General features: G+C 47.4%; 1 protein-coding gene and 1 long non-coding RNA gene across 6 annotated transcripts in view; one reads left to right on the top strand and one right to left on the bottom strand.

Annotated features, from left to right (window-relative positions):
* The window catches only part of KCNIP1 (potassium voltage-gated channel interacting protein 1), a 405,417-nt gene that overhangs the window by 174,933 nt on the left and 207,128 nt on the right, over nucleotides 1-23,356 (bottom strand). The window lies entirely within an intron of this gene.
* The window catches only part of LOC139177975 (uncharacterized), a 53,698-nt gene continuing 42,159 nt past the window's right edge, over nucleotides 11,818-23,356 (top strand). For both annotated transcript variants that reach the window (XR_011562384.1, XR_011562383.1), the window contains exon 1: nucleotides 11,818-12,299. This is a non-coding gene — a long non-coding RNA (uncharacterized lncRNA). The remainder of the gene's footprint in view (nucleotides 12,300-23,356) is intronic.

Raw genomic sequence — 23,356 nt, 5'->3', positions numbered from 1 at the left:
GGCAGCCTCTACTTATCACCTGAGCTGGTACAACTCAGCTTACATCTTCAGGTAATATGGTCAGACAGATCGGCTCCATCCCTGTGCCACCATCTACCCGGGTGACCCCACACAAGGCAAATGTCCCTTCTGAGTTTCCATATCCTCAGCACGAAATGGCACTCATTTTGACCTCACAGGGCTACTGGAGGATTTGAGCTCATGAATACCAGTAAATAACATTTTCAGGAGTTCTCATTGCTTTCCCTCCATTTGCTTAACAGCATTCACTGCCCAAGGGGTGGGGGTGCAACTGGAAAGGTAAGAAAGATTTTCAGTTTATTAAGCCTCAGCAAGGCAATGGCACCCCACTCCAGTGCTCTTGCCTGGAAAATCCCACGGACCGAGGAGCCTGGTGGGCTGCAGTCCATGGGGTCGCTAAGAGTCGGACATGACTGAGCGACTTCACTTTCACTTTTCAGTTTCATGCATTGGAGAAGGACATGGCAACTCACTCCAGTGTTCTTGCCTGGAGAATCCCAGGGACCGGGGAGCCTGGTGGGCTGCCATCTCTGGGGTCGCACAGAGTTGGACACGACTGAAGCGATTTAGCAGCAGCAGCAGAAGCTGAGCCCAGAAGATAATTTTGTGCCCCAAACAGAAGATTTTGAAGAATGAAGGAAGAGGCGGGCTCTTCTGCCCTCCAGTTCAATAAGACTTCTCTAAACCAGTGCAACAACCCACTCCAGTACTCTTGCCTGGAAAATCCCATGAATGGAGGAGCCTGTGGGCTGCCGTCTATGGGTCACACAGAGTCGGACACGACTGAAGCGACGCAGCGGCAAACCAGCGCAAGGAGGCAAACAAAGAAGAGGACTAAGATGCTGGCAGTCATTGACAAGGATGGGGAGGAGAAAGAACCTAAAATCAGTCTAGACTGAAGAATGAAACTAAAAACAGGCTGGCACTGGGGTTTCTGCATACAGCCTGGCACAGGTGCAGCAGAGGTTCTAGGAAGAAGGACCGAGACAGCCTCCCAGCGTGCCCAAACCCTGCATAGTGCCCATAAATGGACTGTTCTTGAGTGTTGTCTGGAGGTGCCTGCAGACCTGCCGAGCCCGCCTTTGCAGCGGGATGGGAAGAAGGCAGCGGTGGCTGCCCAGGACTGGACGGGACTGGGAAAGTCTGTGCGTTCACTGAATGAGGTGGATAAGGACAATCGAGCTGAGTGTCCTGAATCCCCGGTGATGCACTGACCCGGAACAAGCGCTCCCATCCCCGCTCCCAGCTCCCGCCCCAAACTTAGATGCAGCTGTTGGAAAAAAAGCTGAGAGAGAAACTGAAAACACTGAGGTGAAGGTCCTGCTACCCAAAGGGCTAGGGACTCAAAATCGGTATGAAATTCAGTGATACAAAAACAAATTTACACTTTTTCCTCCTCCAAATTTGAGGGCTGCTGTTAACTCACCACATATACATGGTAGCTAGTGTCTATTGTATTGCAAATGTCAGCTACTTCACTGCTAATTTTTTGTTAATTTTTAAATTGTTTGTATTTATTTATTTATGTTTGGCTGTGCAGAGTCCTTGTTGCTGCGCCGAGTCCTTGTTGCTGTGCCGGCTTTTCTCTAGTTATGGTGAGCGGGGCTGCTCTCTAGCTGCAGGGCGCGGGTTCCTCATTGCAGTGGCTTCTCTTGTTGCAGAGCATGGGCTCTAGGGTTTGGGGCCTCAGTAGCTGCAGCTCCCGGGCTCTACACCACAAGCTGCATAGTTATGGCGCTCAGGCTTAGTTGTTCCGCGGCATGTGGGATTTTCCCTGACTAGGGATCAAACCCACATCTCCTGCACTGGCAGGCGGACTCTTCACCACTGAGCCACCAGGGAAGCTCCATTGCTACTTATTAATGCTAAATGGAAGAGTATCAAGTGTTCTTATAGTGAGGATTAAACGAAATAATGTTCTCTAAGCCCTCTAACACATAGTAGGCACTGGGTGAATATTTATTAGCGTCCTTGTTTTCTTTCATGGAGTGAAATCCCTCCCACATGCAGATTCTGAGAACTGCCATTTCCATTGTGCAGACAACTTCTCAGGGGTTCTGAACATGATCTGACTGGCCTGCTGGCTCTGTTGTCAAGTACATTTGATCAGTTCATGAAGTGGTTTTTAAAAATGCTCTGTGCTTTGACAAAATTCAGAACAGCAGACTTGGGAGGCAGATTGCTTCCTTGTAATTCAAGGAAACATAAAGCTCTTCAGCATTGAGCTTTCAGTAAACTTCACATTCCTCCTCTCTGGTTCTTTTCCCACATTTAGGATGTGGGGTATAGACTTCAAGAATCCCCAAGGAGAACTGAAAGGTGGAAGATGTTATGGGACTAAGAGATCTACCATTGGATTTTCTAGTCTTCCCTCCTGGCTTCTCCCATCTCAGTCAGCTAGGAAGCCAATTCCTATCTCTTTGGGAATAAAGGGCTCCAAAAACATGCCCTAGACCAATAATCCGGAGTTAATGACCTATGTGTCCCTTGGAATCTGCTTTTGGGTGGCCATTGCTGCTAACCTTTTAACAATCTGGGAAGATGATAACACAGAGGGGGGTAGATGCAATACTATATTGCAAGCACTTGCTCCTATTAATATTTACTGCTGCTGCTGCGAAGTCACTTCAGTCGTGTCTGACCCTGTGCGACCCCATAGAGGTCAGCCCACCAGGCTGCGCTGTCCCTGGGATTCTCCAGGCAAGAACACTGAGTGGGTTGCCATTTCCTTCTCCAATGCATGAAAGTGAAATGGGAAAGTGAAGTCGCTCAGTCGTGTCGGACTCTTAGCGACCCCATGGACTGCAGCCTACCAGACTCCTCCATCCATGGGATTTTCCAGGCAGGAGTACTGGAGTGTAATATTTACTGAGCAACTGCTAAGTGTTAGGCTGTGTTGGGTATTTCTTTCTCTTTTTTTTTTCTACTTATCATGGAAATCCTGTGAAAAAAACCTTATCCCTCATTTTACTAACCAGCAAAAGGACCTGGGAGAAGTACCTGCTTATGACTTCCCAGCAAGTGAGGGGTGGAGCCACCTGCTACCCAGGGCAAAGCACCTTCTTAGTCAAGATGAACTAGAAATTGTTATTCAAACCATCTACATATCTGCTTTATATTGTTGGGGCTTAAGGCAGCTGCATATCTTTTTCATTCCATAGGTGAGTTTAACCATCATGCAAGGATCTTTAAATCATTTTCATAAATGAGGTGGCTAAGGCCTTATCTTGCCTCATCATCTCTTGTGCAATATTCATGTCACTTTTAGAGAGCTCAGCTTGCACATCCAGAAAGTCACTGAGATGGATGAGCTCCAGGAGCCTGGGCACACAGGACGTTACTTTCCCACCTATGCCCCAGGCAACCATCATAAATGATTCACAGATCTCATTTCCACCGAACCCACATGTGGCCCCAGATCCTGAAACAGCTCTTCAGGAAATCACAACCAATGAATTACGAGTTGGTGTGGGGAAGCGAATCCTATTTGCCATTGTCAAATGAGGAGAACAGCTTCCCAGGTGGTTCAGTGGTAAAGAATCTGCCTGCCAAGCAGGAAATGCTGGTTCAATCCCTGGAGGAGGAAATGGCAACCCACCCCAGTATTCTTGCCAGGAGAATCCCATGGACAAAGGAGCTTGGTGGGCTACAATCCATGGGGTCACAAAGAGTTGGACATGACTTAGCAACTAAACAACAGCAACAATAAACAGAAGACTGTAAAGGGTCCTTCTTCTCAGACTTTCCATGAGGCTCTGTGGTGTGGAGACTGCAGCTTGCGCTAGGGGGGCCCAGCCCAGCCCAGCCCGGCTGCTGGGACCGGTCAGCTGCCGTCCCCAGGCCTCAGTCTCTTCCTCTGTATCATGAGGTCTGTGGTCTCAAGTCGTTCCAAGAACCTGTGATTCATGGCACATCACCTGATGAGGATTGGATACAAAGTGATTCCTCAAAATTTGCATCCCAGGCCAAGTAGACATCATCTAGGAGTGATGATGATGCCTCCCTTTAGGCTCATTAAAAGGAGTCTGTGCTAGGCATTTTAACGACAACATAAAATGCTGCTTGAGATGAGGCTCCAGGGAATAACAATACAATCGCACAGACTCAGGATCAAAAGTGCCTCAAAAGTTATTTGTGTCATCTCACATTGAGAACCCCCTATACCAGGCCAAATGAAATAGTTTCCAAGTCTCTGTTGTATTCCTCCTGTGACAGGGAGATTCTCAAGGCAGCTTGACTCTCTTTTGGAGACTTGAGTATTTGAAAGCTTTTTCTTATATTCTGGTATTACTTCACCTCACTGGACCTTGAGACTTGGGCTCATACAACACGATCTAGTCCTTTTTCCTGCTTGATACATCATCAGGTATCTGAAGCTACTTTTCAGGTCTTATGTCTCTATAAGTCTTTCCTGGTGGCTCAGAATGGTAAAGAAACTGCTGGCAATGCAGGAGACCCAGGTTCAATCCCTGGGTTGGGAACGTCCCCTGGAGTAGGAAATGCAACCCACTCCATTATTCTTTCCTGGAGAATCCCATGGACAGCGGAGTCTGATGGGCTACAGTCCATGGGATTGCAAAGAGTCAGACATGACTGAGCAACTAACACTTCATGCCTCGATACCCCTGTTCAGCCTCTGCCATGAGACCACCTTGTCTTTAAGCTAAAACATCTTCAGGTCTTACATCCTGCCACTATTTCTCACGTGACATGGTTCCGAGTATCCACGCCCTGGATATGCCTGGGGCTCTCTACGTCAACATCCAGCTTGAACAGAGCCACGCAGGCACGATCTGCTCGAGGCAATGTGAAACGGAGCTGGTAGGTGGCGGAGGGCCTGGGTCCTACGGTCCAGGGACTTGGATTTGGACCTCAGCTCTGTGTGACCTCATGTGAGGGACTTTTCAGAACCTCAAATGCTGGGTCTGGAAACGAGAGTGAAAACAGTACTTGCCTCATAGGGTTATTACAAAGATTAAGTTGGCTCCTGAATGAAAAGTACACACAGGAAATGCTCAGGGAATTAACACAGGAATGTAACACAGGGTGGTAATATTAGCTATTACCACCCCATCTTCCTAGAAACGGTATTTCTGTTAACACAGACTCATGAAATAATTACCCAGTTCCCAAGAAAGTGCAGGTCCCTTGGAGCAGTTCTGTCACTTCTAGAATGGGACACGGACTAGCGTGCGGTGGTGGAGAGGTTTGGACGGGGTCAGCACACCCAGGCAATTGATGGCCAGGGGACGAGTAGCCAACTCTCCTTAGAGACTCAGAAAATAAAATTCAGAGCAGAGAATGCTAAACCCTGGCCTGACAGAAAGCACCAGGGATATCAATGAACTTATAAGACACTCGTTATTTTATTTTTTTCTTTCCCATTTAGGGCTGTTCATCCCAGGGTGTTTGAGAGCTGATTTAGGGCAAAGAATGTGAGCTGGTAATGAGCTTTGGGATGCCCCCCTTCCACCCCTCTCCTCTGGCAGGGATAAGAGAAGAAGCATGCAGGGCTGTCAGAGGAAGGCGGGGAAGGCTGGCTTTGATTCCCTGTGAGCCACGCTAAGTCCCGGCCCAGCACGTCACCCCGCCTCCAAGTTAGGAGCCAAATCCGGTTCTGAGCAGGGGATGAGGAGCCTTGGAATTCCAAGAAATCTCTCTGAGCTGTTAGAAGAACCTCTAACTTCACTATGAAATGGCAGAGGATCCAGCAGAGCTCAGCGGGGACGAGAGCCTTAGAGGAGGTTTATTATACCCAGGAGATGCCATTAACTCATGGCTTTCCCTGCTGGGCCCATCATAGTGGAGATGTGCTCTCTAAGAACGCCCAAGGGCATTTCATGACAATGGCAGCCTTCTGCCTAACCCTGAAGGTAGACAGGCAGGGTTGTTTTCCTGGCCTGCCTGGGACCGACTTTGGGGACTTTTGCATTGTTGATTCTCCAAATGTGGTCCATAGACCTCCGTCACCATCACAAGAAGAGTTACTTCTGAAAATGCAGATTTCTGGGGCTTCTCCAGTCCTGCCAAGTCACACTTTCTGGGGTCGAGACCTAGGATGTTACATGCATAACCAGCTCAGTGGGTATTTTTCATGCTCCTTAGGGTTTGAGAACCACTGCATCTAAATTCAGGAGCACTTCTTATGTACTTATACATTCTGAGGCTGCTGTGGTTTTCAGAGCAGACAGGTTTCCATAGGGAGGAAGTGAATGTGGATGGAAGGAGGACAGAGGTTGTAGAGATTCACACCTAGGTTGTATGCTGCTGAGTACTGGGGTGGCTTGTCACACAGCCTTCCAGTGACTGCCAGACTTGCTCAAGCCATTTCCAAACTACTCACCAGGCTTCACTCAGGGCCATCTTTCAGTTCCTCAAACATACCAAGGTTATTCCCAGCCTTTGCTCTTGCTGGTTCTTCTGCCTGGAACCTCATCCTCCCAGTCTACTCATGACCAACGCTCTCTCAATATTGGTGTTTTATTTCAAAAGGCTCCCTCTTTGTCCTGTCTATCTAAGCAGACCTATCCCCTCCCCAGATCTCTTTAGCTTCTCCGTGGCATTTGTCATTTTTGAAATTTGGTTATCATCCACCTCTTTCCGCTTATTGGATAGAGTCATTGCTGGGTTCTCAGTGCCTAGAACATAGCCTGGCATTAGTAGGCATTCGACAAATATTTGGTGATGTACCACGTTTCCCAGCACCACGTTTTAAGGAACCACTGCTGAGTGAGTTTTCAAACGCTCTCCAATCTGTGGCACTCAGAGATCCCCGTCTGGCTTTCCCGCTATTCTCAGCCCCCTCCTTGGCACTCACTGCTGTCTGCGAGATCCCTCTAGTTTTCTTTCCTCCCTTCTCACTCTGCTGGCACCGTGAAGGTGGGGACCTTTTCTTTGCCGTTGGGCCAGGGCAGAGCTCTGCTGTCTAGCGCACAGTGGCCACTCAAGACACATCTGTTGACTGAGCAAATTAACAACATAATATGCACTTTGTCCTAACAAATTGCACACCTAGTGACCTATCCTGAAGAGGTAATTACAGCCGCACCAAGTTGTTCATGGAGACACCTTTTTAGTATAGCATAAAGCTATACATAATGTAAAGTTCATAATTAGCTCATCAACTAATAAGTTGCAGTCTGGAAGAACATGGACTTTGCAGCCAATATAAATGGAGCTCTTTACATACATGCCTTTAGGTGACTTTTAACTTTTTCTTTTTTCTTTTATAAGTAACACTGCATCGAACATCCTTGGCCTTAAATACATGCTCATCTCTCCTATGTCCTTAGGATAGACCCCTAGAATTTGAATTATTGGGTTACTTGGTATGAATTCTTTTTAAAAACGTCCTACTTTTTCTGAATACACCATGCCATCTCCAAAAATTAATCAACAAAATTGCTTAGAGCACCTGAGGGAATACAGTTTCTTTCTTTCTTTAACCCTTTTTAATCAAACGAAAACAGTATTGGCCCAGAGTCAGAATTAACAAGCAAGACATTCCATATTAAAAGATTCAGTTAGAATGAAGACAAAGGCATCATATGAGCTCTGACATTCACACGCAACAGACACACAAATGAATTTCTCATAGGCTCCAGCTTTTGATTCAATGTATCCAGGCAACAGAAGTCTGGATTTAATAACAGATGTTCGCTGCATAGCAATCACCATATAATGCCAGGGTAGACTAAAACAGCATTTTATCAACCAATAAATGTGCTGTTTGCTTTATTTTACCATGTTGTTCTTCAGGTCCCTTCAAAACCGAGAGGACAGATTGAGTCACTCGGCATCTGCTGGGAGCAATATGCTTGGCTTCATTTAAAATGAAAAATCAGGTCTGTGTTTACATTCTTCACCAAAGCATGGGATCTGATGTGCTAACACACCCAACTGGGCTAGCTGGAAGGGTTTTCAGGAAAATCTCAGGGGAACTGGGACCCTAGCGGGAGCCAGTCACCCTTCTGCGAAAGACATATGGTGATCCTTCCACTTCAATCAGCGCCGCCGGAGGGAGGTCCAGGTCTCCCCGACCCACAGACCGAGTGGGAGCAAAGGACCCTGCCGGCGCCTTCCCAGGGCCGCGGGGCAGCTTTGGGGACCGGAGTCTACTTTGAAAAGGCCAATCACTCAACAGCATTTGAGTAACAACCTTTGTGTGCGAATCTGTGAATACATGGACGTCCTTTCCTGAGGGAAAATGGTTCCAAAGTGGTAGCCAAGAAGAATGCCATTTTGAGTCAGCTCAGGTTGGCTGAGATGGAGTCGGGGAACAGAGAAAGAAGCTATCCTTTGTCAGGCAGGCACTCTGCGCTAGCTACCAGGCCAACTTTTTATATATTATCTTATTTAATAATCATAGCTTCCCAGGTGGCACTACTGGTAAAGGATCTGCCAGCCAATGCAGGAGACGCAAAGGACGCAGGTTCGATTTCTGGGTCAGGAAGATCCCCTGAAGTAGGAAATGGCAACCCACTCCAGTATCCTTTCAATGCACATGTCATTTTAGAACTTGGCCACTTCTCCATCAAGATATGGGCTCTAAGCCTCTATCCTTGAAATGGAGTGGGGTTTTGTACACCAGCCGATAGGCACAGGGATTTCTGAGGCTAGATCATAAAAGGCACTGCGGCTTCTACTTTGTTTGCTGGGACACTTGTTCTTGAAATCTTTAGCTATCCGGTGAGCAGTCTGGTTGCCCCGAGGTCACCATCTACTGTCAGGCCCAAACAAGAAACCTATGGAGAAGGCTATTTAGAGGGGAAAAGGCCCCTGACTGTAGCTCTCAGATGACAGCCAGCACCATCTTGCCAGCCACATGGGTGAGTCATGTTGAAAGTGGATCCTCCACTTCCCTACAGTTACCCCAGCTGACTCCTCATGGAACAGAGACAAAACACCCCTGCCAAGCCCTGCAAAAACTGCAGACTTATGAACAAAATAAACAATTTGTATTGCTTTAAGGTAGTACATTAGGAGTGGTTTGTTATGCAGCAATAGCTAACTGATACACTGGGGGAATGCAGAAGAGGGCTAAAAGAGTTCCATTCATTCTCTAATCTTCAGTGCCTGGGTATAACTTTTCAGTAAAAAAAAAAAAAAAAAAAAAAAAACTATGTTTTTTATATAACAGGTGTAATAGACTTTTAAAAAGAAAAGGCCATTGTTAGCAGTCCTCTCCAATTCCTTTGCCCATCTCCACACAGGAAAGTCAAGCTAGCATAAAGGCTTATTGAGAAAAATTGTGCTTCCATTGTCCAGAAGGAGAGAGAATAAAGGGAGAGTGAGCTGAGTAGGTAAAAAGGAAGAAGTGGGAGGACTAGTGAAGGGCAATTCTGAGCTACTCAGCAACAGAACCCAAAGGATGAATGTCGGTGATTCGTACACACAAATGCAGTGTAGACACAGGAGCAATAGAAAAAAATGGTCACCACCCTAAAGCTGGTCCCAGCTTAAGCTTAGGGCTATTATTTGACACTCCCTTCTCCTCTCAAACTGAGGAGAGGACCTCCCAAAAAAACTAAGACCGAATTTTCTGCCAGGTTGGCAGGTAGCAATTTATACTAGATTACACTGACTCAAAGATATAAGTAACTGGTACTTCTTGCATTCATTTTTCCTGCCCTATTAAAGGGGAAAACATTTCAGTTAGTGTTGACTCAAATTACTTTTATCATAATGTTACTTATTGGCAAACATAAAGCTAGGTATAAAATCCTTATGCTTGTAGCTCTCATTGAGCTATAAAACTGAAACAAATTTCCAAATTAAGCACAAATAAGACTGCAAAATCAGTTAACTTCAAATTAGCAACATTAGTTTAATGTAAGGTGGTTTGGTTGAAAGTGAGTTGCCGTTTGCAGTGTGTCTATGGTGTGGAGCTGACTTTTTTAAATTTTATTTTTAATTGGAGGGTAATTACTTGACAATATTGTGATGGTTTCTGCAGTACATCAACGTGAATCAGCCATAGGTATACAGATGTCACCTCCCTCTTAAAAGTCCCTCCCACCTTCCTCCCCATCCCACCCCCATTTCTCTTCATTTTACTACACACATTTTACTTCACCCTGCTGGTCTGCTTCCTGCTATGAAGGTTCAAGGCTCTCCTGGCTTCTCTTGGAACTATCAGAAAATTGTATTTGATCACACGAGGACACTCTGGGTACTTAAGTCCTTCTCTGTTTTTTCTTATTAGCTCATAACAATAAAAACAAAAACAAAACAACCCCAAAAATAAGCAGATGCCTGACTCAGTTGGAAGCATCAGTGGCCACTAAAATCACATTGCATAAATCAGGGGTCAGTGAACTTTTCCTGTCAAGGGCCAAATAGTAAATATTTTTGGCCTTGTGGGCCAGATGGTCTCTGCTGAGACTACTCCACTCTGCTCACTATTGCTAAAGCAGCTCCTATTAATGCAAACTAATGAGCACTGCTGTGTTTCAATAAAACTCAAGGTAGAGACATAGAAATTGGAATCTTACAAAATTTTCAGATATCATGAAATATTATTCTTCCTTTGGTTTTCTCCCCCCAGTGATTTTAAACTGTAGAAATAATTCTTGGCTCATAGGACATACATGGGATGTATGGAGAGAGTAACATGCAAACTTACATTACCATATGTAAAATAGACAGCCAATGGGAATTTGCTGTATGACTCAGGGAACTCAAACAGGAGCTCTGTAACAACCTAGAGGGGTGGGATGGGGAGGGAGGTGGGAGGGAGGTTCAACGGGGAGGGGACATATGTGTACCTATGGCTGATTCATGTTGATGTTTGGCAGAAACCAACACAATTCTGTAAAGCAATGATCTATTAAAAAAAAAACAAATAAATTTAAAACAAACAAAAACCGCAAACAGGTTGAGCATTGATTCAGTTCATGAACTATTGTTTGGGGATTTCTGGCATAGACTGTGACAAGGTGGTTACAGCTGATGATCTAGAATATTATACCGATGTTCAAATAATTTACTATTGAAATGAAAATTTTAAAAAAAATTAAAAAGATATTACCCTTGAGAATTCATAAACCCTGGAGAATATTTGAGGAATTGAGTTAAGACACAGGACCCTGGAACATCCCCAGAGAGCAAGCTCACCATGATCAACAGGAAAAAGGAAGACGCTGGGTGCTGGGACGGATGTCCTCAGTCCTCTGCAGCGTCCCTCCCTTACCCCCAAACACAGACAACACAAGTGCATAAGTACTAGCAGTACTCCCGAGACCATCCACGGAAGCAGTGCAGCAACGGCAGCTTTTGCAAAAAAGTTCTTTACCCGAGCAGCTTGGAAAAGACTCTGTGGGTCTGTGTCTGGGATACAGAGCTGGCCTTTCTGCTTTATTGCTTATTAGCTGTGAGACCTTGGACTAAATCTCTCTCTGCTTCATTTCCTCCATGTGTAAAATAGTCATGCTGCCACCAAGGATTCTTGCCCTCTTCCTCCCCGAATATATGAGGGGTGTTGCGAGGCTTAAATGAGATGGTATATGCAGTGTGCTGGCCACGATACCCAGAACACAGCAAACATTCAGTGGATAGTAAAGTCGTGGTCATGAGTGTTGTTGGTAGTTGTTTGAGTTTCCCCGAGCCCCATCTGTAAGTGGTGGCTGGGCTAGTCTCACTTAATCTCAGAGGTGGGTTGAATCAGCCCACGTAGATGGGCCAAGGAGCACACAGGTGCCCCAGGTGGTAGCAGCCCTCCCCTCACCGCCCCCCCCAGCCCGTCCCCGCAGCCAGGACTCACACTTGTTCCTTTACTCCAGTCAATGCTGCTGCTGCTAAGTCGCTTCAGTCGTGTCCGACTCTGTGCGACCCCATAGACTGCAGCCCACCAGACTCCCCCGTCCCTGGGATTCTCCAGGCAAGAACACTGGAGTGGGTTGCCATTTCCTCCTCCAATGCATGAAAGTGAAAAGTGAAAGTGAAGTCGCTCAGTCGTGTCTGACTCTCAGCGACCCCATGGACTGCAGCCCACCAGGCTCCTCCGTCCATGGGATTTTCCAGGCAAGAGTACTGGAGTGGGGTGCCATTGCCCTCTCCACTCCCGTCAATAGCACTGTGCAAATTGTGGTGAAACTGAGAGGCGATTCATCAGTGAGACTGGAAGCATCTGACCCTACTGGGGAGAGGGAACGGGGACAATGTGTCAGTGACTTCAGCATCCACAGATGCCTTGATCTTTTAAGTGCTGCCTGGCTGGGTTATGAATATTTTCCCTTTGGTGCGAGGGTTTTGGAGGAGCTTCAAGAAAGCCTGTGAAGGTAAGAAGGGAGTGTTCCGGGTGGATCTGAGTCGGGTGGTACCACTTAACCCAGGTGTTTGGGGGATTGCGAGTGTCGGGGGGCACTTGGGTCCATCTCCAGGGAGCTTTTATCTACCCAGCAGGAAAACGGATGCAGAAGTTCCAATCTGTGACCCAAAACCTCTTGGCAGATGCTTTATTGGGCTTGTTTTGTGTCTGTTTGTGTGTGCGTGCTTGTGCGTGTGTGCATGTGTGCGTGTCGGCTTAATTGAGACGACTCTTACAAACTGGGACACTATACATACAGTCTATTTCCAGCTTCCTTGGAAAAGTCGGGAAATCTGGCCACGTTCCCCCGGGAAACAACAAAGTGGGTGGAGAACAGCTATCTGTTCAGGCAGGGTCATGCGCCTCAGTTCACCACGGTCCCCCCCATCCCTTTCATCTTCCCGACACGTAGACCACTTGGGTCGTCATTTCTCACTGTGCGTGGGATGCTATTTGTCTTATTGTAGAGACACAGTTCTCTGTATTCACATCTCTATTAAATGCGGGGAAATGAAAGATAGATCAAGAGGGATGCATTTTTCAAGGAAAATGATGGAAAACATACTTTCTTGTGATATTGAAGAATATTCTTAGGTACTTTGTATGCAAATGGCCATCCCTGCTCACTTGCATGCCTCATCTGGCCCAGAGCTACAACTCTGCTCTACTTCCTAAGCCTCCGGAAATCCCCACCTTTAAGCGCAGTCCCCTTATTCGGGTAATGCACTCAGCCGATGTCTACCTGACGCGAGGACTGCCAAGCGGTGAGTCGGGCAGACGTGTCCTTGTCTTCTCAGCCTGGCCAGCTAAAGGAATTGCAGCAATGCAAACAAAGCACCCTGCGGTGCTCCCCACAACCCCCCGCCTCTCCCCCCCAAATCCTGGTTGCCTTCATAGGGAGAAAGCCATAGCAGTATCACCAAGGTGGGAAATGCCTAGTGAGGAGTCAGCCATCTTTCCAGGAAGAGCTGATGCTTAGGCTGAGACCTGGATGGGGCGGTGGAAGGTGTTGTTCCAGGCAGGGGAAAAGCATGTACAAAAGCAAGAAGTCCAGAGCAAAGGGTGTTTGAGAATTGCAGGAAGCTAGGTCCTGTTGGAGCATGGAGGTGGATGGGCTGGAGGATTGTCCAGAAATGAGTCCAGGGAGGTGAGCAGCTGGGTTGTGATGCATGTAATCTGTTAGAAAGGGTTCACGGCTCACTGGGGGCCTGAAATGCATGCATAAAATCCCAGTAGCTAGAGGACAGCAAGAATAAGCCAGAGCCCATACGAGGACAGTGGGGGAGGGGGAGGGGACTGCTGAAGGGGGCAGGGCACAGCCCCTCCGATGGCTCTGCAGCAGGCCCCCCAATCCAAGGCTGATGGGGGCCCAAAGGACACGGTGCAGGCCCGGAGCTGCACAGATCTAACTGTGCCACTTTCTAACAGGCCTTGAGACACTACTTTATATTTTTCAGTCTCAGTCATCTCACTTATAAATTGGATAATGATAAATACCTTCCTGAGTTGCTTGGCGGGTTAAATGAGGCTAAAAACATCTGGCACTTAAAGAGATGGTAATAAGAGTAAGTTGATTTTTTTCAATTGATTTTGGTGTACATTTGGAAACCTGATGCCTAACCTGGGATGACTTAGCTTCATTTCCTCCCACGAGGCATCTCCTGTTCGGGGGCCCCCACCCGGGAGGAGCCCTCCCCGGTGCCCGCCATCTGTCGCTGGCACTGGCCCCAGGGCTGACCTGGAGTCTGGCACAGGGCCGCAAGGATAATTACCACTTCTGAATCGATTCCTTTGAGCCCTTTTGAGCAGGCTGAGGAATGCCGTGATTAAAATGATTAAAAACCTGCCTCCTATTTCACAGCTTTTAATATTTGATAAGATTTTGAAGAGAGGGATGAGAGCAGGGTATGAAATCTGGCAGTTTACAATCCCAGCTTCCAGCCCCCTCAGGAACTTATCAGGGCACTGAAAAAGGCAAGAGCCAGAGAGAAAGAGAGAGAGAGAGTGCATATGAGGGAGGGTACGCTGGCATGCATCCTCCAGAGAGGGAAACCACAGAAAGAAAAGGGGAGGAGATCCTCTTCCTTTCAGGTTCTTCGTGGTTTTGAAAGCCAGTAATACTTAAGATTATTATTACAAAAATGATGCTAAGACAATAGCAGCGATCATTTATCAGGCACCCAATATATGCCAGGCATGTGTGTAAGGAATAGACCTTTAGTTTTCCCAATGATCTTAGAAGGGAATAGATTTCTTCTTAATTTTATAGAAAACAGAGGCTCAGAGAGGTGATGTGACTTTTTCCTGGTATCACTCAGTCAGTTACTGGGAGAACTGAAATCCACACTGGGTCGATTGGGCCCTGCGCCCCACCCAACACAGCATTGTGGAGCATCAAAGCAGGAGCAGGAAAATGCCACAGAAGAGCAGGAGCCCTCGGGTTTCTTCCCTGTCCCCACCCATAGGCATGACAGGCAGTTATCTTTGAAGAGAACAACTGCAGTGGTCAGATATCAATGCCCAAATGTTTTGCTTTTTGTTCTTCCAGCTCATAGCCTCCCTCCACGCTCATTTTCTTCCTTTCATCTGGGTCTTGATGACTCTGCTGGAATGTTAGCTCATCTAGGACAGCTTCTGTCTTGATTCAAATAACCTGACAACGCTCAGCACGGCTGAGCACTTACCGAGTCCTGAGCACTTTCTGTCTCTTTTCCCACCCGTTGTCCCGTGATGCACCACAGCCTGACGAGTTAAACATTGTTGTCATCTTTATTTGGAGGATGAGGAAACTGAGGCTCAGAGGTGTTGGGAAGTTCATTCAAACAACCCCTACAGGGATCTGGACTGCCCTCCAGAGTGGAAAAGACAGCTTGAGGCTTCGGAAAGCCAGGTCTGGGAGGGCCACAGACTGTCCCCAATAGCGTCAAAGAGTTCACGGTTCTACAAAACCCTGTGCATTTGGGGTCGGTTGTGGGGAGCTCTGCCATATAGGGCCACCCAAGACAGACAGGTCATGGTGGAGAGTTCTGACACAACGTGGTCCAGTGGAGAAGGAAATAGCAAACCACTTCCGCAATCTTGCCTCTGATGCAAACAAGCTGTTATCAGAATGTGCTCCCTAAAGAAGGTTTGAGAAGTCGCTTTGTTCTCTTCATCTTGGGAAGGTAAGAGAATGTTCCAGATTACGGTGAAAGAGCTCTGTCTCTGTCTTCCGGAGGTCATCCTGCCACCATCCCCCTCACCTGCCCCCCCACCACACACACAAGGCCATGACTGTTGGGGGAAGGGTCCCAGGGTTGCAGCCACTGGCTGCTTCCACTTAGAGAGGGAAGAGATACACCTGAGCCCTTTCTGGGTAGAGTCACTCGGTGTGTGGGGTCTAAAATCCATCCTGTCCAACTGAGGAGGCAGAATGGGAGTACGTTAGCCATTGAGAATCCCAAATGGGATGCAACGTGGGAGAGGAAGTGAACAAGCCTGGAAAGCTTCAGAGAAAGAGCCAGGACCAGGAAGATTTCAACTCAGTACAGGTATGAACGTTCTCATAGTCAGAGGGGTCTATGAAAGAGGATCACCATTCATAGTCAGGACTAGAAGAGTGTGGGCCAAAGTCATGCACCTATGCGGGATGCTGTAGAGGGTACTTAAGCCTAAGGAGAGAGTTTACGAACTTTAAGATCTCTTTCAACCTCAGGGGGGCAGTAAGCACGGAACCAAACTCAATCTCTTCCTCCATGCCATTTGAGCAGTCAGCACATGTTTGGGACATACCAGTTTGTTGAATGAATGAATGATCTGCTGCCATAGATACACACCAAAGTGTTCAGAAACACCAATGAGGGAAACACCAATTAGTATTATTCTGTTAATAATAAAAGTCACATGAAGTCCTCTAGAGTTCAGAGAGTCCATATGGACAAACTCCTTTATTGCTCCCATGTTATAGATCAGGAAACTGAGGTTCAGAGTCAAAGGTCACACACGTCGAAGGCGGCAGAGCAGGGAGTCAGACCTGCAGGGGTCTGACTTCTTAGTCATGCTCTGTACACTAGGGCCACCCTGACTATGGTTACAAAAGTCACCCTTTGCTAAGGATGTGGCCTGGACCTGGGGCAGCTCTTCACTGAGACGCTGCCTGCAGCGGGGAATGTTTTAGAGCCAGAACAGGAGGTGCTGCAGTGAGCAGCTGCCTCCAGAGTCAGATTTGCTAGCTGGTTTCCATTTTTCTGCTTGGAGATTCTTGGTCAGGTCTCTGCTCTCCTGAGAGTCCTACCAATACTCCCAGCATTGGTGGTCTCTTTGTCCCCCTGGGGTTTTCCCTGCTACCCCTCCTCTCAGCCACTACAGGTCACCTCCAACCAGTGACCCGCCCTGAGCCTTGTTTAGATGCCACAGTTCACTGCTGGTCCCTTGGCTTTGTTCAAACTTCCATCCATCACCTTGACTCACATACACTGCGTACCCCCCATTCAAACTCTGACCAGCATGGCCCAACGACCCTCTTTCTTCCTGTCTCTGGTCTCAATTGTCTTCCTTGTAGCTTCTTAATCTTTGCTTCTTCAATGATTAGATCCTGACTTTCTGTCTGAGCTCTGAAGCCCATTTCCATCTCCTGCCCTGTTGCCTGGTCCATATGAGACCCTAAACTGACTCATCACTGAACCTCCTTTTGTCCTCTTAGCTCTTCGCCCCTGGGCTGACCTCTCTTCCTCCTGACTTCCCATCTGATGTCTGGTCTCATCTCTGACTCCTTTACCTCCCATCCCCCACGCTGACTCATCCCTTGGACCAGGGTGTCTCCACGGTGACCCTTCAGGCACTTGGGATTGGACAACTCTCTGTGGTGAGGGACTTCCCTGTGCATTGTGGGGTATTTAGCAGCACATCTGCTCTCCACTCTCTAGAGACCAGGAGCACCTTCCACTACTTGTGCCAATCAAGCATGCCTCCAGAGATTCTCGGACATTCTCAGGGGCAAATCCCTGTATGGTGAGAATCACTGTCTCTGAGCTCTGTGCCTCTGTATTCCATTCTCTGAACACTCACACTGTATTCCATTCTCTTCCACAACTCGACCTGTGCACTGCTGTCTCCAGTTCTCCCGTGTGCGTGCTAAGTCACTTCAGTCATGTCCAACTCTTTGTGATCCTATGGACTATAGCCTGCCAGGCTCCTCTGTCCATGGGATTCTCCAGGCAGGAATACAGGAGTGGGTTGCCCTGCTCTCCTCCAGGGGATCTTCCTGATCAAACCCAGCTCTCTGGTGTCTCTGAAGTCTCTGACATTGGCAGGCGGGTTCTTTACCTCTGGTGCCACCTGGGAATCCCCTGGCTCCCCTAGGTAACAAGTATTCCCACCTCCCAAGCTACATACTCCTGCCCTCCAGAATCCTGAATCAGATTCTTTTCCTGAGTATCTGACTGCTTGCCACAGACTTTCTGTTCTCCATACTCTTGCCACAGCTTCCTTCTTCCTGCTTCTTTGTTTCCCTCCTTCTCCTGCATTGTGATTTTGCATTTTAATGGCCAGTTCAATCTCTCAGGTGCTTTGGGTGGGTCGTTAATTTCACGCTGCGCTACTCCCATTAACAGCATCGCCCCTGACAACCAGGAGCCAGTTTCACTTCCATCCTCCCTCTCCTCTGCCTTGTGTTTTGCTTTGGTCCAAGGCCCTGGTTCGATTCCTGGGTCAGAAAGATCTGCTGGAGAAGGGATAGGCTACCCACTCCAGTATTCAGGCCTGGAGAATTCCATGGACTATGTAGTCCATGGGGTCACAAAGAGTCAGAAACGAATGAGTGGCTTTCACTCACTCAAGGCTTCTTCACTAGTGCAGTCTCCAGGAGGGACGGCAGCCCTGCTGCATGTATCAGTGTAGACTGTGCGGTCTCTGAACCATGGGGATCTGCTTCCCGAGGGGAGGGAGGCAGCTCGGTGGGTGGGGAGAGCATGGGTGTCTTGGTCCATCCTGTCATTGTGTGAACTTGGGCCAGTCATTGAATTGCTTGGAGGCTCAGTTTCATGCAGCCCTTCCCTTTTCCCTTAAAAGCGTAAATGAAAATACACTAGTACAGATAACTCAGAATTAGGAGACAAGTTTCCTCTCATGACTGTCCTCTTTCGGACTCAATACACATATCATTTTTGCATTGTTGCTAATGTATATGCTGCATTTGACTCATTTTTCTCATTTACTTACATATTAGGCTTCTTAACACTTTGCTGTGTCATGTGGAGACGAGGCACGTGACTTAAATATACTGCCTAACTGGGCTTCCCTGGTGAGGCAGATGATAAAGAATCTGCCTGTATTTACTCCTCCCAGCAATCCTAGGAGACAGATACTATGACCTCCCATTTTATGGATGAAGAATTTGAGGTCGCAAAGTCTCCTAGGGAGAAAGTGACAGGGCCAAGGTTGCAATCCTAGTTTTCTCAACTTAAAGCATATGTTTTGAAAAAAAGCACATTGTTTCTCACATAAACATTAATATATTTGAATAAGCTGGTGCATATAAAGTGCCCAACAAGTGTCTGTGCACACAGTGGGTACCTATCAACTGTTCATACTTTTCTTTACCTGTTTGGGGAATGGATAATAGATAGAAACTGTTAATGTTTCCAAAAGAGCAAAGGGCCTTTTGAGTTCTTCCCTCTGCCTGACCACACTCTCTGTGGAGCCCTAGGTTCTTTTAGGCAGAGGCAGTATGTGTCCCCCATGCTTCGTTCAGCACCTTGGACAAGGTTTAGTAAATAGTTATTGATTGACCCATTGACTGCAGCAGCACTGGGGGTGCCAAGTCACCTCCATGATGTCTCTGTGGGGAGAGATGGGGCTGGTGTGCTGGCCCACAGCTGCTCCCAGACAAGGGTGTTTGCATAACTGGAACGTGCTGTCCCCAGCTCTAATAAAGATCCGAACGTTACTAATTGGCAGGCAGAGGCTGTGTTCTCTCTATGGGATCAGAAGGGAGCAGAGCGTGCCCTGAATGTTAATTTCCTCTGCAGCCTGCACGCAGGGGCGGGGGACGAGAGGGGGAGGAAGAAGGGCCCAGGGGCACAATACATCCCACACATAGAGCTCTGGTCTCACGGCCCTTTCATCAAAACGTACAGAAGCAAAAATGAAAAGGGCACAGGATCTGGGGCCAGGTAACTAGGATTGGGTTTCTGAATCTATGTCTTACAAGCTAAGGAAGAAACAAACCCCTTGGTCTCTCTGGGTCTCAGTTTCTTTCTCTGTCAAGTGGAAACAAATGTAACTGGCAAAACATTCCTTGACTAAATGGATGAAACCTGATAGGCTTTTCAAAGGGTGTGACATCAGCGATACAAATAGTCTGTTTGTTCTCAAGAGCATAAACAGGCAAAACACATCATAAAAATAGAAAATAATGACATTCAAGCTTCTGGGTGAGGTTGGCCAAGAGTCCCATGTCTCCTGTGGTGAAGAGTAACACCATGTCCTAGCCCAGTGGTACCCATGACTGGTTGGGTAATTATTTGAGGAGCTTTTAAAGATACAAATTCATAGGCCACCTCTCTGAAGACAGTGTTTTTCAACAGGTCTTAGGAGGGTAGGGAGAATGCAGGAATCTGAATTTCTATTGGTGCCCCTGAGGAACTCACCAGAGAGGCAATCATAGTTTGTGCTCAGTCACTTCAGCTGTGTCAGGCTCTTTGCGACCCCATGGACTGTAGCCCGCCAGGCTCCTCCGTCCATGGGATTCTCCAGGCAAGAATACTGGAGTGGGTTTGCCATGCTCTTCTCCAGGGGATCTTTCTGGCCCAGGGATCAAACCGCGTCTCATGTCTCTCGTATTGTCAACTGGGTTCTTCACCGCTGGCACTACCTGGGCAGCTCCACCCCACAGCCTTTTCTCCCCTCCTCAGCACCTCTGGCCACTGGAAAGACCGAATGAGGTATCACAGGAAAGATGTTGTTCCAGTAAGAGCTGTTCTCAATTTACCCTCCAGGACCTTTAGGGAAATTTGAAGGATTTAAATGAGCAGGACTGAAAGAATATGATTATAAAAAAAAATATGGAGCTTTTATTTTTGAACTCCTCCAGAACATGAGTACAGTTTTTTATTTCTACTTTATTTAATTTTTTCATATTTCCAAAATAGTACTTTATTTTTTCAATTTGTGAAGAAGTTGCAAAACTTTTTATTTTTTTATCTTTTTATTTTATATTGGAGTATATCCAATTAATAATGTTGTGATGATAGTTTGAAGTGGACAGAAAAGGGACTCAGCCATATATATCCATGAATTCATTCTCCCCCAAACTCCTATATTATTAGCACTGGCTGATGCTGAAGCTGAAGCTCCAGTATTTTGGTCATCTGATGCCAACAGCCGACTCATTGGAAAAGTCCCTGATGCTGGGAAAGACAGAGCAGAAGGGGAAGAGGGTGTCAGAGGGTGAGATGGTTGGATGGCATCACCGATGCATTGGACATGAACTTGGGCAAACTTCAGGAGATGGTGAGGGAGAGGGAGGCCTGGCGTGCTGCAGTCCATGGGGTCGCAGAGAGTCGGGTACAACTGGGCGACTCAACAACAGTGCTAATATGTAATGAACTCATCAAACATGCATAATTATAGTAATTAGGAATTATAAAATAAAAAACTATCAGTAGAAGGCCCATGACTTCTTTCTGAATTTCTGATGAACATTTGTGTACCTCTGGGGTGTGGGCTCTTCTATTTGACGATAACTCCTGTCAAGGATTCAGAAGACCTTTCTTGATGTTCAGAGTGTGCTGTGACATTGCAACAGAGGAAGAAGGATGAAGGGTCCTTGGGAAATCTGTGTGTGTGTGTACCTGTGTGTGTGTGTAGGGACAATGTTTGAAAGCAAGGATGTGTTGGGATAGAAACCTTCCTGAAAAAAAAAGAAAAAAAAAAAAGAAACCTTCCTGAACATGTTCAACATCATAAAACCTCCACTTCTAAACTGCATAGCATACCTTTCCATTCCTGTACAGGGAAGACATAAGAAAGAGGGAGACAAAGGAAGACTTTTACTGCATCTCTTATGCCGAATATTTAGCACAGATCTCCTTGCTCAGAAAACTCAGGCCAGAGTGTGAGGTGTCGGGGAAAGGGCAGGTGATATCATCAAACTGAATTTAGGACTGTGAACGTATGTCCAGCAAGTTCTGGGTACCACTCCATGCAATTCCATCAATATCAGCCACTGGAGTGAAATTCCAAGAAAGTGAGCAACTGATTGATCCAAAGTCAGCACAATCACTGGCTCATTCCTTTCACCACTGGGCCTTCACAGTCGGGGGGTGTAAAGTGTGCCCTGGCCAAAGCGGAGAGAAGAAGCACCTGCTGAATCAAGAGGCAAGACTTGGGGCTCCCTGCAGTCTGGGGGGCTTCTGACCCACAGTGGGGATGAGTAAATGTCAGGCTGGTGGACAGAGGATGGGGAAGCTCTGGGTTTCGTCGGCTCTCCCAGGAAGTTTCCCGTGTATCCAAGACTAAAAGGGCAGATTATGGGGGGAACTAGAGCTGGGTGTGGAGGGTTGTGAATGGGGATGAGAAATGCCTCTGGATACCAACCCGATAGTCTAGAAACTTGGTATCCCAACCCTGGGTTTCCTTTCCAGAGTGGAGGGGAAATGAGCATCCGTCTTGGGGCCAGGGACTGCCAGAGGCCACATGACTATACCTGGCCCCATGCGTCATTCCAGGGCTTGGAGCCCATTCTGGGCAGATGTTCCACTTGCTGTGTTTCATCCTTCAGCTGAAGATCTGATCCCCGGGCTTAGGAAGACAGATTTCTCTGGACTGCAATTCCAGGAAACTTTAGATGAAAATGCGCCTCTTGTTGAAAAGACTTTCTTGAGAAAATAGAGCATGTCTTTCTCTGACACAGCAGCTCAGGGGCTGGGAGATGACAAGCAGAGGATGGGGGGAGGGAGGCCCACAGGACACCAGGCTCTGAGAAGGGCTCTGGAGAAATAAATGCACTTGCAGGGATCCACTGGGCTTTGGGAATGGACAAGAGAGAGGTGCTCCTCCTGCCTCTTGTGAATAGCGGTGAACACGGCAGCCAGGGCCCCTGCCTCACGGAGTTCTTGTACAGTTGTGTGGCCCCTGGGCATGGGTTTCACACGTCCCGTTGATGCCCACTCCTTCATCCTTGTCACTGATCCCTCCAGGGCTCATCCCTGCCTCCATATATAGGCTGGGCCTGCTGCCTAGAATCCCCTCTGCCTCCTGTCTGCCTTACAAATGTATATTTGCTCTCTGGGTCTCAGCTTCATTTGAACTCCCCCAGGAAGCCCTCTGTTATCCTTGCTGGGCCAGCTGCCTCTCCTCTCTGTTTCCATTTATCTTAGCATTTGCCTTTTCTGTTTGTCTTTGAAAACATAATACAGTCTTTGGGGTCAAGTCTCAGTCCTAATCATTTCGTAGCTTCAGTTCCAAGGATAAGTCCTGCCATACAGTAGGAAACTCAAGAAATAAGTATTGCATCAAACTGAATGGACCACTGCTGTGTACCTGCTGTGTGCATTAAGCAACCTGGGCAATGGAGACGTGAGGGAGAGGCTTTAAGACACTTCCAGTCTGGTGGAAGGTAACCAGAGGCAGAGACTTTGCACCTAAGTGATAAGTGATAGATGAGCTTTAGGCGATGCCTTCAGGGACAGGGGCAAGAAGTTGCTCAGTTGCTCAGCCATGCCAACTCTTTGGGACCCCATGGACTGCAGCACGCCAGGATCCTCCGTCCTCCACTATCTCATAGAGTTTGCTCAAACTCATGTCCATTGAGTCAGTGAGGCTCCTTTTGCCTTCAATCTTTCTCAGCATTAGGGTCTTTTCCAATGAGTTGAAGGGACAAGAAGGGAAGTAGGTAAATGCTGCCTCTAGTCTTGCTTCTTATGTCCCCTTTAGACACTCACTCCAGCCAACTTCCTGTACATTCCTTCTATAGCCAGGGACCAACTCCCTCCCTGCCTTTCCACATGCTGTCCTCCGTGCCTGTAACGATCTCAGCCCATTCAGACC

The sequence above is a fragment of the Bos indicus genome, chromosome 20 (assembly GCF_029378745.1).
Source record: "Bos indicus isolate NIAB-ARS_2022 breed Sahiwal x Tharparkar chromosome 20, NIAB-ARS_B.indTharparkar_mat_pri_1.0, whole genome shotgun sequence".
Taxonomy (NCBI): Eukaryota; Metazoa; Chordata; class Mammalia; order Artiodactyla; family Bovidae; genus Bos; species Bos indicus.
Note: the sequence above shows the minus strand (reverse complement) of the source record. Positions and strands in the feature narration are given on the sequence as shown.